This window comes from Coccinella septempunctata, chromosome 5 (assembly GCF_907165205.1).
Source record: "Coccinella septempunctata chromosome 5, icCocSept1.1, whole genome shotgun sequence".
Lineage (NCBI taxonomy): Eukaryota > Metazoa > Arthropoda > Insecta > Coleoptera > Coccinellidae > Coccinella > Coccinella septempunctata.
This window is the reverse complement of record NC_058193.1, coordinates 35745299-35762975: the sequence shown is the minus strand read 5'-3', so window position 1 is coordinate 35762975 and position 17677 is coordinate 35745299. Positions and strand designations below refer to the sequence as shown.

At 37.2% G+C, this 17677-nt stretch overlaps 1 non-coding gene across 1 annotated transcript; it reads left to right on the top strand.

Moving 5' to 3' along the window:
* The first annotated feature begins 17448 nt into the window (after positions 1–17448).
* Trnas-gcu lies at positions 17449–17530 on the top strand. The gene has a single exon. It is a non-coding gene; the product is annotated as a tRNA-Ser (tRNA).
* Positions 17531–17677: the final 147 nt, after the last annotated feature.

The following is a 17677-nucleotide window of genomic DNA, read 5'->3' as shown; positions in this document are numbered from 1 at the left end:
GACCTGTATGACTCCAGGCCATTTGTCCGTTTCAATATGCTGGTATTTTTTCCGAGCATCGTTTTTCAAAGCAATCTTCGCTAATCCATCAATAATCCGAAGACGTTTTTAACTAACTGTTAATTGTCTTTTTATTATGTTGTTGGCGTATTTAAACGGATCGAAACGGACAAGGCCTTGTCAAAACGTTCGCATATAAATTTGTATCTACAGTCCAACAATGAGATTCGATTTAGGAAATAATATCCTAGTTAACAGCGATTCATAGTTTGAAATGGGGAGATCAATGAAAACGTCATTAATAACAATGAAATTATAGACTGGATTAAGAATTAATTTGTGTTTTCTTTTCAGAGAAACCAATTTTCTTCTGAAATATGTAGAAATTTTCAGGTTAGAATATCATTTTCAATCTTGAAGATTAATATTTGAAAGCTGCTGAAAACTGAAGAATCTGCTCCAGATGACCAACTTTCATCTATGTATAAAATTGAAGAATGAAAAGAAAACCATCAGTTCTCCTGATACATTGTAAACCTTCCGTATAAAATATGTACTGAGTGATTCATGTACTGTTCCATAAAGTTGCACACAAGACTTTAACACAGCCTTAAATTAAGTATTCTAACATAGCCCCCGCAGGTGACCATGATAACAGGGATACATTTCACTTTTGACATAAATCAGAGTGAAATAATTCAATTTGCATCATCCAGTCGATAATTCGAATGAAATTCTCTGATGAATATCATCACACGACTGCGTGTCGGTTTGCTATTTCGAAATTAGCGCAGGAAGTTGAAAACTCTATTATTTTCTATCTGAATAATATAATTTTCAGTTCATATTCGTTTCGCACAACAGTCATTAGCATTCAATTCGCATTTAATGATACGGACTGCCCAAATAATGATATAAATCTATTAAGCCCATACGAATGTGAGTCTATATAATTACCTGTACAATCGTGATTTGAGTTCGTTGGAAACTTTCGAATGAAAATGCTGGGCTAATAATAATTGCGCACTAACGTTAAAATAATTTAGAGAAAATGTAGATGGATATGATGGGAAACATACTGAATTATCAGGTATCAATAAGATATCGATCCATTGGTTTATTTAAAATTTTAGAGAAGCTGATTCTTTTCAGGGTTGAATCGACTATAGGAGACCTGAATTTCAAAGCCCGTTCGGACCTAAAAACTAGGAATAATATCCTACATAAACTAACTGGTGCTGATGCCAAGTACTCTTCGAACGGTTTTCCTATAGCTTTGATTTTTCGGCTTCTGAATATTGTTTTTCCGTTTGGGTTAATAGTGCTCATGTGCAGAAAAATTATACACGGTTCAATCTTTCCATGAGAATTGTAACTTTTGGATTTGTCCCCATAGGTGAATCTGTCCCCACAGGCGAATTTTCCCAATAGGTGAATCCGTCCCCATAGGCGAAATTGTCCCCATAGGCGAAATTGTCCCCATAGGCGAAATTGTCCCCATAGGCGAAATTTTCCCCATAGGCGATATTGTCCTCATAGGCGAAATTGTCCTCATAGGCAAAAATGTCCCCATAGGCGAAATTGTCCCCGGAGGTGAATATGTCCTCATAGGTGAATCTGTCCCTATAGGCGAATCTGTCTCTATCTCAGAGAAAAACGAGAGGTGGTCGTTCGAACAATGTGTAAAATTTGCATAGCTTCATCACATCTATTAACAAGCGATGAAATCTCCCAAATCATAAGATTCAAATGGAGTTTCACAGTTGTCGGATTAAGCTAGGCAGTAAATAGCAATCGCTTTTATAGAAGACGCGTGAATATTTTCGAGTTCTATTGATGCCTCAATACACCGGCCATAATACATCGTTTGATAAAGACGCATCTGATTCCCGTGTACATGTTACCGTGTCTTTGTTGCGTTGGCTTCATGTACCTGGCATAATATTTTGTAGAGCCCCCTGCTGGTCTCTGTGAAGTGATAATATAGTTTTTACAGCATCGTCCGACGTCCAGGGAGTGGCGAACGCGGTTGTGCAACCATTAAAATATTTAATTTCGATATAATCGAGATTTTACATCAATAAAAAACGCATAAATTGTTTTGATATATGTAGGTAGGTTTGTTGGAACTAACCTGGAAGTTTTTATGGATATTATTAACATATTCAAAGCGTTAAGTTACATTTATTATAATCTTTCCCGGGCAGGTAGATTTGCCAGAGAAACTTCGGGGAATGGCTACTCGTAATAAAACACAATTTGGATCTCGAACACGACCACTAGACTTGGGATACATCATCCAAAAACTGCGAAGATTTTGCATACAATTCATTATCCTCCAAGTGATCGAAATATTTGAACCTGACCCAGTCCATATGAGAATTAAAAAGAAAAAATTGATTCCAAACATGTCTTGAACATAAATGACAGTCAATGCTCGTCTACAGGGTGAATTTTTGACTTGTAGGTACATATATCTTAACATTTTCCTGAGATCAGAAAAAACACTTTCTCTCTTTAGTATTTTTTCTATTTTGACTGGATTGAGAAGATACAGGCTGTTGAAAATTGTAATTTTCAGTTATATCTCATAAGCGGTTTTATGGAATGGCATGGTTTTCGGAATGTAGGTTGTATAATCTTAAAAATAAATTGGACTCATTAATGAGTACTTGACGTTTTTGAAAATGAAGGTATTCTTCATATTTTCTCGTATAATGCGCTGTTCTGGTGACTGTGGACACTTTGGCTGAATGCAATTCTGTTAAAAAGATCCACAGATGAATGATGTCATAGAATTAGCTTGTTTTACTGAAGGCAATTTTGTTTTTCCAGGGGTGGCATGGCTCATTATAAATATTTTACCTTTTTATCTAGGCCGAATAGAACAAAATGGTCAAGAAGAGTGTTTCTTTTGACCACAATAATCTACTGTTTAAATGTATGCATATAGTCGAAAACTCACCTTGTATATGTCACTCGGTGCTTGTTAATTTGAATTGAATAAATGCAATATACCTGCAGGAATGCGAAATTCTAATGGCTTATGACTCGGACTATGATTTCTTTCGAACCAGAAATGTTTTGCTGGTGAAAGATCGAGTTGCTCATTATGATCTCTTCCTCGCATTGGTTTCAATTTCATCTTATCGATGACTGGTAGCTAAGCGCTCTTTTCCTGATGCATATTCGTTAGGTCTTCCAAAAACTCACAGTTGGCATGATTATTCAAGATCTTGACTTGATTTGAAGCCACAGCTATGAATTTCTGTGATTCACAGAACTGCCGAAAAATGTATTTGCTGCAAGTAGCAGTATTGCCAACATTTTTCTTCAAAATCCTTAGGAACTGATTGGCCCAGCCTCAGGAGTGACTTTGCAAGCTCAAAAGGTGGTCAGATCACATGAGGCAACAGTTTTTCGACTGTACCTATACGTGTCTGATAAAACCAATTGATCGTCTTGCATTTCTCCGCCATAGGCCACGGTCCATCCTCGCCCACACAATTCCAACCCAACTCTTGAACTAACAAGCATAATGCCCGTCTTATTCAGTTATTTATAATTCTCCTGCCACGGTTCTGATGAAGATGTCTGCGGAATAAGCAGGTTACTATAGCGACAGCTGTTTGGTGCTCGGCAGGCGTTCGTTATGTGGGATGCCCGCTGGCCGGGGCTGTCAACCTAAGCGCCCATGCATTAGGGATCCGGCCCTGATAAGAACGTGGCGTGTAGGGATGGTCGTTGTTCCTCGGCTCGAAGAGCAAGCAGGAGGTCACGTATTAGTTGGATCGATTATTGAATGATCACGGATGAAGGAAACGATCTGGTACTGATTAACTTCTCTAGGAAAATGAGCTTCCCATTCAAGTTCTGTCAAACGTCATGGCAAATGTCAAATCTTTTGATGACATATGACCATAGAAGATAATTTTTATGACGTATCCTCATAACCAACAAAAGTTACAAATAATCTAATGACTAAATCTGTAGGAAACTATAACATTTGGGTCCTATCTTCCAGAGGGATCGAACAAACTCTCGAAACTTCATGCGTGCGACTTCATTATAACCCTTAAAGCTATAACGAAATCTGGCCATCAAACAAGGGACCGTGATTTATAAAATGTTTGTTATTATCCCACAAATACTCACCTCGCAAAGGAATAACTATTGGTAATTTATGTTTAAGTCATGCAACACTACAATTTACACCACGGTTGACTTTATTGCTCATAACCGGATTGGATTTAGTGCTATTCTCCCACCATTAGCGCCCTGGCTATCTCGTTTCGACTCTCAATATCGAGAGAAGATGAAAGAGATCGATTCTTATTAACATGTTCGAAACGGTCCACTTGGAATGAGGAGACCGATTTTATTGTATGTTATTGGGTTTAAGGCCGTTTCGCATACGATTTAAATGTTTATATCGACGTGAGAGGCTACGCCCTGTGTAGTCAACATCTTCAGTCTTTTGCAAGCGAAACGTATCAATCTGGAAGAGGTTATTCATCAACAGGCTCCACAAATGAAGGCTGCCTCAAGATTTGAGCCTGATCAGTGGCTGACGCTTAAGTGCTTAAGTGTTGCCCAACATGTTGGACACCTATAAACATATTTACGAAGCTTTAGGCCTTAGACTCAATATTGACAAAACCAAAATCCTGGTAAGTCTGCCAGAAAGCCTTCAAACAGAAATCAGCCTCTAGAATCAAACGCTAGAACAGGTCGAGCAGTTCAAATACTTGGACAGCTTCATAAATACTAGGGCTAACCTGGACACGGAAATACATAACCGTATCAATTTGGCATCACGGGCATTCTGGTAGCTAAAGTACAGAGTGTTTCAAAATCACCACCTCAATCTGAAGACCAAGACAGCTGTTTACAAAGCACTGGTCCTCCCAACGCTTCTTTTTGGAAGCGAAAGCTGGACGCCCTACAGGTGACATATCAAACAGCTTGGACAAACGCAACAACGTCATCTAAGACAAATAATGCACATCAGATGGTTCCACAAAGTTTCGAATGCAGAAGTCTTGCAACGCGCGAGTTATACAACAACTGAGACTCAAGTAACGAGGGCCAGACTCAGAGCGGCCACATTCTGAGGATGCAAGACACAAGACTTCCCGAAATAGCTCTGTATGGCGAATTCACAGAGGGAGCTCTGAAACCAGAAGGTCAGTATAAGCGGTTTGAGGATATACTGCATCAATCTCTCAAATCAGTTAATGCCATTCATAACTGGGAACAACTAGCGTTAGACAGATCACAGTGGAGGTCTTTGGTCCCCACAGTTTTAATGGAGACTCGAGAAGGATACAGCGGCGGCCAGATCTGGTTGGTGACTATCCCTGCCCGGAGTGTGGAAGGATCTGTAGGTCACGGGAAGGTCTCTTCAGTCACAGGAGAGCACACAGTCGCAAGTAGCCCTAAGAAATTATAGGTTTGATCGCACCGATAGTTTTGTTTTTGAGTCTTTTTGTAGACTTATTCCCGGTAACGGAATAGAACAATGAATGAAAAGTGTTGCCAACCAAAAACATAGTTTGACATCTGACAGTTAAAGGTTGAGTAAATTGTAGCACACAAGTATAAAACAAGTCGTTGAACAGAAGTTATCTCGAGAATACTGGAATGATGATGATGATGCTAAAGCTAAACATACTGAACAGCCTATAACAAGCCGTTCAAAGGTTAAAGCATGACAAGGTTTCTATTTAATCCGACATAAATTCGGAGTTATTTTAAGTAAATTATTGTTCTCGACGTCTCGATTTCATAGGATTATCTATTATTGCGAATAATACAATAAAATGTGTGCATGTTCTCATGTGACCGTAGAATTATAGTGGGACGAGAACAGAACCTTGCGGAACCCCAACACTATACTGTACTATGTTGCTCACTTGATGCCTCGTCTCTTCATTTCATTCAATATTAAACCTCGTGTGTTTGAATACGGCTGATTAAAACTTAAAGCAGTTGTCATAATTGTTGTAACTGTGTGTGAGTATTCACCACAGTCGGTGGTGAATAAGCGGTGGCAATATATCCCAACAGAGGGAACAAATAAAATATACATCATAATCAAGAGAAATAGTGTGACCATAATGGGATATTTATATGAATATTACGAGAGAAACGTGAATGGTTGCCCACAAAGAGGCACAAATGGAAGGAACGGATTTTGAAAATTAATTTTCAGGGACCTGGTGCCACTTACGCATACGTAGGTGTGGAGATAAATAGCCGAGATAGGACAGTGAACACAATATGGCCGGATAAAATATTATGCGAGATATTTAAGGACGATATGAGATGTGGAATAGAGTTGTCACGAGTTCCTTTCTTTGCTCATGAGGATGGTTCGCAGGAAAAGTGTCCATTACACGGCTGAATTATGGACGTTTAACTGGCCGTATACAATCCGAGGACGAACGATCTTATTGTTATGGAAATCACAAAATTCCACCTAATGAAATGTATATTTTGACTGTCGCACAAAGATTTCGTTGATTGAGACATCATCCCTTTCGATTCCAAGAAGGAAATTTGACGAGTTATATATCAGATGTATAACGTATAACAACTGAGTGACTTTAAAATATGAACACCTCGTCATAGTTGAATTATTTCTTGTATTTAGTGTGTTTCTGAAATGATGCAGCTGGCCTCAACCAAATTCAAGGGAAGTCTTTCGTTCTTATCTTTTTCAACTTAAGGAAAATGTTGTTATTGTTATCTTCTATATGGAGCAATTCAGAAGAATGAAATTTGGAAGTTAGTTGACTGTTAACAATGGCAATTGTCGTGTTTCAGGATTTGTCGTGCAATTCAAAGTGCTTCAAGAAAATACCCACTGTATCGCGGAAACTGATACTTTGATGACTCTCAGGCACATTTTATGTCACTTTTCACGAATAGATGGGCGTAATTTGAAACCGTTCCCTCTTGGGTGTAAGATAAGGAAGTCGGCTAATCCAAATCTTAATTGCAGCAACTGAATCTAGTCCTATGAATACAATCGCCAATCGATCTAAATGGCGTTTAAGTGTACAATAACCACAACAGCAAGACGTAGATAATAAACGTAATTGATTACTCTTTGTGGCCATACCCAACAGGGAAGGGGTGTGGTATGGAGGTAAAAGATTAATTGAATTTGACTTTTTATCCTATCAGATTCGAAAAAATATCCTGCGGTCTGTGGGCGGTGTTAGGTCTTTGTGTACGTTGGATTAATGAATTAGAATTGGGATTTGTCTAGGCGAGAGGATTGACACGTGGTATAATAAACCGTTTCAAACTTTAACCCTCTAATGCCCAAGTTTTTTTTCCTTTTTTATAATTTATAATTATTTCCGTATAGTTTCAAATTAGCTTATGTAATCTACATCTTTTTTTCGCAAATAGTTAACTGATTTACATTAACACCTGTTCTCACAAAATGAACCTATACTGAAGGCGGACATGGGCAGAATAATTTTGTATCCACTTATATGCAACCAGTCTCAAGGCGGACTTGGGTATTAGAGGGTTAACGAAGGAAGTCATCCCTGCTTTGATAGGTACTTGATACTGGAAGACTTTCAATCTTTTGGATCAAATCATTTTGAAATTACTTAGTTTTAAGAGTTGGGTTCATGAATTTTCGGTATTTTTATGGTACGTAATGAACAAATTGAGAAAACTGGAAGACGTGGGTGATATCTTGTGTTCGAGAAAAATTCATCAAATGAATGAAAAACTATATTCCGAAATTCATTTCATTCCATGAAGTAGTTTGCGAGATAGAAGTGAAAATAATATTTTTTATGGTTTTTCAACAGCCTGTATCTTTTAAACCGAGCCGATTCGGAAAAAATCATATAGGGAAAAAGTGTTTCTTTCGACCTCAAGAATCTACTGTTGAAATATCTGTACGAGTCAAAGACTCATCCTGTATGTGTTAACTCAATAGCATTTGGGGAGATTTTAGTTCTCCGGACAGCCAAAAAAACTCGAAGATAAAGAATTTAAGGCATTACTCGAGTCAAATGCAAGAAGCGCTTCCTGAATCACATGGGGTAACTCAACAAGTAGGGTTTATGTATAATTGAAATCCAAGAGAATCATTCGAAAGCAAAAAGTTCATGGTAAAATGTTTAGGAAGGCTCAAGTGAAACATTTTACCACAACCGCTGTATTCTCCAGACTTGTGGTAAACACCCTGTGTGTACTTTTTTATATCCAATTGTAGGTACGACTATCAAGAAGGTTTGCAGCATGTCGCCTCGGAATACGATACTCGCAAGCCCTGCAGAACCAATACATCGTCCGCATGGTTTTGGAGGTATAAAGGAGACTCGAAAACAGTCACTGCGATTTAAATACGACTTCAAGATCTTATCTCGTTGTCGCGTTTGTCACGGCTTACAGATTATAACGTGTAACAACTTTATTCGTACCAAACTGTTGGTGCGGCGCTGTCGTTGGTGTTCATAATGTGTCTCGTTTTTTGCTGAACGTAAATTAACCCATTATCATTTTAATGTACGTTCCTGCATAATAAGTTTCTATTTCTGTGTCGTGGGCGATGATGACAGACGAGGTCACTTCGTGGCTACAAAGAAAGTGCGAAGGAAAAGCATTCTGATTTTTCATGTGCGCTGAGGGTTCTTGCAATTTTTTATTGCTGACTATAAGGTTATACTTCTTGTTCCTTATCAGAGCAACAGAACTTTCACCTCGATGCAGAAAGAACGCTAAACTAAATGCTAGCACGCGCTAGGATGCTTCAATATCTATAGCAGCTAGTTCCTCTTCCAGAACAAAGATGATGGTATGTAGCTATGCAAGTGCTCCAACTTCTTTCGTATATTTTATTGTAAGGAAGGTTTTAGCAGCATGCAGACAGGAATTGAATTCTGAAAAAAGCACCACTCAGAGCAGGATTCGAACCTACGACCCCCTGATTACCGGTCAGGTACTCTCCCAACTGAGCTACCTAGGATGACGTGAGGATCATTCTGCATTGTCTGGAAACCACTATCCTCAGAGTACCTGACCGGTAATCAGGGGGTCGTAGGTTCGAATCCTGCTCCGGGTGGTACTTTTTTCAGAATTCAATTCCTGTCTGCATAAAAGATAAAAGATAGCTAAAACCTATCTTGTGTATATTTTATTGTAAGGTATATTTCAAATTTTGGCCAGCATTTTCATGCTTATAAAGAGTATTATGGTTTTCCATTCTATTCTAGAATTGGAAATCATAATGACCTTATACAATTATTCTCCTTCACTGAAAAAGAAGGGTATTACTTTGAAAATTGAGTGCCATAATGCGCCATACCCACATTCAAATGATACGATAATGAAGTAGATGTGTATAGTCAGTTGCCCAATAATTACGATCCCATTTAAAGGAGAACTCACAGGTCACGATTTTTATTTGTTTTTCACACGGCCGAGATTTATCGCTTTTAATTATATCCTGCCCGTTGCTTATCCAAATAGAGGTGTACATTCGAAATAAAATAATTTATTATTTACTGCCATCATCATCGTTTCCAGGTTATCGTATATCTCCCGTTCTCTCTCTCGCACTACGCCTAATTTAGGACTATTTATTCTGAAATTTCTCAATAGCAAATTATCGGGGTCGGCTGAAGGATGATTACGTTTCATGAGAGCTAAGTGCTGTAATTTGGAGAGCAAACCAGACAGGCGTTTTAACAATTTCCATGTCAACTCTATCATCCATCACGAACTAGAAGAACCAAAGTGAAAATTGCCAGCTCCGTTCTGTTCTGCCTCATCTATTTCGTTGGCGAGAAAGGTGAAGGAACTGGCTAATCAGATTTAATAGGTGGGATTAGTTTCTTCTTCGGGCTCCGCAGCAATTCGCATGAAATATTCCTGTCGATGCTGATAAGCACCTTTCAACTCGACCACAGTTCTGAAAGAAAGGCGACATTTTGTTAATACTACACTCTGCTACACTCTCTTGGTCAATATTCAAAACTTGCATAGTATTCTTCCATTCTTCTTTTCTATAAGAACCTATGGTTGGCAGGCTGAGGCAGCCATGTTTCATTGACGTCGTCTGTCAAATATGTTGTTACCTATTTAGTCGCTGATGTTAAATGGTAACTAACATTATTAGGCAGCACTTCCAAATGAAGAACACTTCATTGTGGCAATCCTTGGAGGCTGTGGCAGCCAGGTTTTCTTGTCGTCGTCTGTCAAATATGTTGTATCTATTTGGTGACTCATGTTAAATGGCCTTCAGTTACCAAATTCACATACTTCAACTTGGCAGACTTAGCCTCAGGATTGCAACCAGAAGCTTAAAGTCAATGACTGTGGGCATTCGTAAGGCTTCGTTTAGGAGAAGATACTTATTTTGGTCAAATAATGGTCTTTACCAACGAGGTGCTGTTTTGAATGGGTGGCTGTCTGTCATTAACCCTACTGAGATAAAACAGGTAACAATGCATCCACAAGAAGTTACATTTTGATATCTAAAAGGCCAAAGCCATCACCATCAAAAGCTATAGATCAATGGTTCCTGACTGCGTATAGTAATCGTTGAACGATGTAGAAGTGGAATCATATGACGCCATCAAGATGAAGCTAGGAGCAACATAGTGAACACAATATGGACTTTTGCATGAGTAGATTGTAGATTTTGAGGGGGGTTGCATTGCACTGCGATCTATTGCACCTTCTATCTGAGCTGCTCGGCCTACAGTACCAGAATTCTAATGATCTCCAGTATCTGGTATGGCTTCAAGGATGTTACCTTCAGCCTCCTCCAAGTTTCTCGTCCATAGCATTTTTTTAGTTGGCTTGTGATTTGTATGTAAATTGAAGTTTTACCAGAGTGATTTTCTCTCGGTGTTTTCTCTCTCTAGGAAACTCTTTTTTGTATAGGTAATTTGATGTTATGGTTTATGGTAATCTCTAATAGAGTAAGGTGAATTGGCTATGCGTGAGATTTGGCTATTTCTTCAGGGGTTTCTGAAGTCGGAGCAGCAATAAAGCAAAGTCCTCAGAGTCAATGCCAGGTGAACTAGTGAATTAGGTAGTTGGTTTTCCTGTCATACAAATATACAATACATGCTGAGCAGCTTGAAACAACAATAAAATCTGCAGTGTTACTTTTTGAATCCTAAAATCAACGTTACATGAAATGATTTAACTTTTTTTCAGTGATCAAACGTTTCTGTAATGAACTGGCTGATTCCTTATACCTAGATTTGTTTGTAACATCCACGAAATGAAAATACTCGAATATTCCGGTTACTAAAGAAAAAAATCGTGTCGGTCGCAACTCGGAAAAGGTAGAAACGTCATAAAAACGTCACCGGTACGTCAATGCCATTGAGACTTCATTATAACCGTTGGCGACCGCAACGCAAGCTGGTGACAATTGTGGAATCGGACAGGGGCATTTCACACGGTGTCCCCTAATGATGATGACATTATTGTGGCCTTATCAATAGCCAGGGACTCTAGAGGCCACGCGGAGTGCATTTCTGTATAGACCACGCCGGTTCCCTGGCGCTTCCAAGAACCCCCTTTTACTGCAAATTGTGGGGATCCGACACACCTACCGCCCATACTTATCTCTCGGAACTTCATCTACCTGTCCTGCTTTTGCCTCCTTTTCAGGGCCTTCTCTTCCTTGGCTCGAGGCCCATCACAGTGGCGCAGCATCCGTGTCCACGTTTTATCGAAATCACAAGAATCCACTGTAGTCTGACACTGATGCGAGTACTTCAGGGGAGATTTGCCACAATTTTGACACATACGTAATTGAAATCCACACTTTCATGCTTCTCCGAATTTTTATCACGAAACTGCTTATATTATACGGATTTCACAATGGTCCTACACAGGATGGTTGCAGAATTCACAATTTCTTAACGTACGAATCGTTCACAACATATAAAACTACCCTTAACTTACTCGGCTTAAACGAATCATATGGCATGTAGTGCTCTATCTAGCCTTCTTCTAGTAGGCTATGGAATTTTGATATTTACATTTATTTTCTGAAGTATGACAAAAAAATTCACCTAAATGATTCTTATATCGTTAATGATTAGCACAGACTAGTACAATATCAGTCATAAAACCAGTATCCAACATAAATCCCGAGACAAACTATAATTGTGATAATATATTCTCATTTAATATGATATAATAAGAATCTTGGGTGTGTAGACCACTTTATTTCTCAGCAAACCAAGATCTGACGTTACGAACTAACTATAGTTCTTCATTAGGGCTACAATTAAAACCAAAAAACGATGAGAGACACGCCAAAAGTGATGAAAGGTCTAAAACACTAAAATATAACTACAGTAAAGTTGATATATACATGTATAAACAAGATAGAACTACAATGAAGCAAACATATATAGGAGAAGGCGAAAAAAATACGAGAATTTACCTTGATCTAAGAATCACCAAAATATTCACAAAACCATAGTTCATCATGTGATGGCAATCCTTAAACGCCCCATTAAACCATTCAATGCCAAACACGAGAATATTATTATCACAATTACTGAACAAACGAATAATTCTCCGGACAAACAGCAACAAATGATACCGATATGTGTCAACAACAAGGTTTAGTCAAACAAGTAAAACACAGAACAACAACAACGATAAAAACGCGAACACAGAACACAGATATCATTTGTTGCTGTTTGTCTGGAGAATTATTCGTTTGTTCAGTAATTGTGATAATAATATTCTCTCGTCTGACATTGAATGGTTTAATGGAGCCTTTAAGGATCATAGGTCATCACATGATGACCTATGGTTTTGTGAATATTTTAGATATTTTAGATTTTAGATCAAGGTAAATTTTTCGTATTTTTTTTCTTATTGCTTTATTGTAATTCTATTTTGTTTATACATGTATACATCTACTTTGTTGTGGTTCACTACTTTTGGCGTGTCTCTCATTGTTTTTTGTTTTTAATTGTAGCCCTGATGAAGAACTATAGTTAGTTCGACACGTCAGATCTTGGTTTGCTGAGAAATAAAGTGGTCTACACACCCAAGATTCTGATTATATCATATATATATACAGAGGACAAAGAAGTTAGTGTTTTTATTCTCTTTCAAGTCTTTCTATTCTTTTTATCAGCTTTCCCTCAATTGTCAGATTGATTCAGTTAACTAGAATTGATTTATTTTATTTCAAAGCTTGAGTAGCCGAAATGTTTGATGTGTCTTCATCTCACAGAGCTCAAATCAACCAGTAAAAGTCTGATGATTTTTGTCAAAATTATTCTTTCAGATATCATTGAAGAGGTAATGAAAAACGAAGCAAGAAATGAAGATACAGTTAATTTCTTCACTAGAATTTTTGATTATTCATTATTCTCATAATCTTTCTGTCTTTGAAGTCACAGATCTCAAACTTGAACCTTTTACAGGCTGTTTTATCAAGCGACAAACGATTTTTTCCAATTCAGAAATGACAAATTCAATAAATGTTCGCATTTAAAAACCAAAAGTTTGCCTAATAATTCGAAATCTAGAAGAGGAAAACATTTTTTGAGCCGGTCAGTGGATTCTACGTAAAAAGTGCCTGTAGAAGGTTCGTGTTTCAGATTAGTAACTTCAAAGACAAAAAAAGTATGAAAACTTTCCGAAATCGTCAAAATTTCATTTTTTCCGAGTTTCCGAGATCCACTCACTGGGCATGGTATTTGGGACAGCCTGTACATCGCAAGAATCCAGTATTATTCGACTGAAAAAACTTAATTTTAATCTTTTCAATCAAATTATACATCTTATTATAATGAGCTTCGTCTTAGGGCAGATGGAAGAATGAAATGTTACCCGAAAAAAATTCTGTACGCCACTGGAACACCAAAAAACTATATTTACGAGCAGGCGTTTCGTTAGTCGTATTTCAAAATAATTTTAATAACTAAGGAACATAGCCTGTTGTTAAGCAGGCCATAATATATTAGGTTTTTAATGGTTTTATAATATATATCTATTTGGCCCCTTTTTACCTAAATGGTTATTAAATACAACTTGTTTGACTTTATTAGAACTATCCTTTTCGCCCAATTCCAACTAGGGCTAATTATGATTGAATGTTCAGATACCGAAATTAACAGTGAGGAATTTAGCATCCACCATGTAATTTGACCCCTAGAGTTTTTTCAGGAGAAAAATATAAGAAGAAGGTAAAAGAAAAGATTTCTTAATGACAGTTGACGGAAATATATTATTATATATCCAGTATAATTCACCAGTGATCTAATGTCTCTATTCTTTATGTAAATATAGTAATTCCATGAATTTGAAAATTGAAAAGAGAATAATGAAATAAAAAACCGAAATATGGCATTTCAAAATGTGTCATTATTCAAGATAGGATTTCCCAGCATCATCGATGCGACGAAAGGAATAATTCAACCTTTTTTGGTTATACGTACCTCTCGTCAACTTTCACGAACCAGCTTTTACCACTTAAACATCATATTAAAAAAATTTTAAGTGGCTGCGTACAGAGAGATCTCGGTCAACTAAATACAGCTTATTATAGGCTGGCAATAAATAACAGGGATATGCCACTCCATAAACACCATCCTTCCATTCCTTCTTTTCCAATTTGGAACCATCATGCATATTTTATGAGGCATAAAATAAATACCCAAAAGGGGTAATTTCAATCCGAGTGAAAAACGCCAGGTAAATAAACTCTAAACACCCCATTCGACAATGCATTCCCGAATTCCCATTATACATATTAAACAGGCCTTCGGTTATACAGGGTGACCACGTGAAATCGACGCAGGAGAAAATCAAGAATTGAACCAACTCGACTGTGAAATTTTTTAGTAAGTACTCTTCCAGTATTTCACCTGTCACTTCATTATCGATGGATATTTCGAAGCGAAATTTTAGGATCAGACTGTACTCGATACGATCTTCAAAATTGGTCATCGCAACACCCCTCATCCCTATTCAAAATAAAGGGGTTGGGGTTTCATTTTAAAGTCGGAAAGTCGAGGTGTTTTACGTTGCACCACCCTGTATAGTTGGTTGTGCCAGGGCCAAGCCAATAAACAATATTTTCTTCTCTCTCTCTCCTCCACTTCTCCTATCAATTTACATCTTCAAACAGAGTAGGCCTGGAGAATTACCATAATAATTCAAAGTCCCCTTTGAATGTGAAGGAGCTGAGGTATCCCAACTCTGATCATCACAGTCTGGCGCAGCGAAGATGGGCATTAAACAAATACAATTTTGAAGTGGATGCTCACGAAAATCGGAGTGTGTTTTTGATGAGGCCTATTATCACCTGGGCGCCATTTTATAACGCATTTGTTTCAGAAATAATTATTACTCTCGTAAAGTTGTCTCTCGAATTAACCATATATTGGAGTTTTAAGTGTTTTCTTGGCCGCGATAATTACCGGACCTGATGGGGATGCGGTTTTTGTGTTATTCTTTAATTAACTGCTTTATTTTCCGTGGGGGTTAGGAGCTATGTTGGTTGTTCTTTAATTAAGGGAACGATCGCCGTGTTGTGAACGATTTTAATTGACATATATGAGTACTTCAACAATGGCTGTTTTATTGCAATATGGGACGTAAAATATGTTATTTCTCTGGAATGTAATTAAGTGTTTGGGCCTCGTAATTACTTTGAATGTATTAATTCGTTCCTTGAACACCTGCTCTAACTGTACATAAATTTCAATGTCGTTAAGTTTTTCTGGACTCTCTCATGAATATATTCGAAGAAAGACATTGATGGGCTTCATTTTTCCCTCCAATATTAAAGGTAAAAATAAAAAAACTCAAAAACAAATGATTTACTGAAGATAAAGAAATTTTAATAGTTATCTGCATAATCTAGAACACATTCAATGTGGGATTCATTTACTATGTCAATTTGAAATTTTTTATCGTCTATTTTATATAAGGTGTTTAAATTTAACTCGGATTTTCTTCAGAACATGATTATAAAGCTCAAAATATGAGGAAACTTCATTTATTAACCTAACACTCTTGCTCTATCAAGTTTTGTCGAACACAAATGAAATTTTATATGTAGGGGATTTTGAATGAGCTAAATTCACCAAATTGTTTGTTGATATCCAGAAATAACAATAAGGGGAGTGAGGGGACATTCCCAAAACTTAACTTTTCAAAAACTCATCCTTACGAATCTTTCTCAATATCATAAACAATCTCTTCAGTAGTTACCTACCTTATCTTCGACGGATTACCGAAGGGTTGGTGATCAGTTAACGTTTAACTACTGTTAAAGCAGCCCTTAGAATTTTAAAGGATTTTTTTCTGAAATGTTGTCTCAGTTGGCTTCTGTTCGTATCAGTATAATGGGTCGCATGGTATGCAATAGATGGGATTAAGGCAGAAGTCATTGGTTCATTATGGATTTTGTGGCACCCTCTGTAGTACAGGTACCATCTTCCGGCAATTCTCTAGAAAGAATTTTCCTATTGTTATTATGTATTTACTTCTTGCAGTCTCTGTTTTTTACGATTAGTTTCAGCATGAAGATTTCTCTCATTTACCTCCCTTGTTCTTTCAATTCTTGAATTTGAAAAAATATGATCTCTACCAGTACAAATAATAAACTGTTTCTTTCGAATGCAAATAGCTGTTCTGTGTTTCAATTCAATTCCATGTTTTTTTTTCTGTGAGGTCCGAAATAATCCCAAGAAGTCTGTAGTCCCCCTGTCAAACGAAAGCATGATAAAACAGTAGATTAAAAAAGTTAATAATCTACCTGTTCGGGAACAAACAGATCCAATGAGGCTGTGACGATGTTAACAAGTTCTGGTTATTTATTGGATACCTTTCATTTTAACACTAATTACCTCTAATTTAGGATGGACTCTTCCCATTCAGAATTCGAGCTATTTATAGCAACAGATTTGGGATAATAAATCAATATTTCTGTTTTAAGTTTGTGTGTGCCTGAAGCCACTAGGTGTTAACTGTTTAGTGTATCTATTCTATCCCTAAATAACAATAATAGGGGCAGATTCCGAAGACTTCCATTGTTGTAGTATGAAATAAGGAAATGAATGGGTAAGTGCCACTTCGGCTTCATGTTTTGTGTTAGCTTATTTCATTTAGGTCATCTGGAAAATGATTAGTGAAAATTTAGTATTAAGTATTTAGTATAGAGAATAATGAGCATATTTGATATGAGACTTTAAATTTTTTGCAATTTCATATTGAAATCTAAAGAAATACGAAAAAAACTGGTATAGTGCTACTTCTCGGGAAGGGAAACGGTATTAAAATGATGAAAAATTACACTTTGTTCCAGAATTTTGGGACGCGGTTTAAATCATTTCAATATATTTATATTATTTTATTAGTGTAGATGAAGAAAATTCTGTTATTGTGATGCTAAAACTCTACTTTCTTATGTAAGACGAGGTGGCCGAGTGGTTAAGGCGTTGGACTGCTAATCCAATGGGCTCTGCCCGCGTGGGTTCGAATCCCATCCTCGTCGTTTCTTTTTTAATTCGGAATTGCCGTCAACAGAGCATTCTTATATAAATTATTCATAATTTTTCAATACAAATCATTATAAACTTGAGGAAAAATACTGTTTCAATTTGAAGATCGAATTTTACTTGTTTTTTCCGGGGGTATAAAC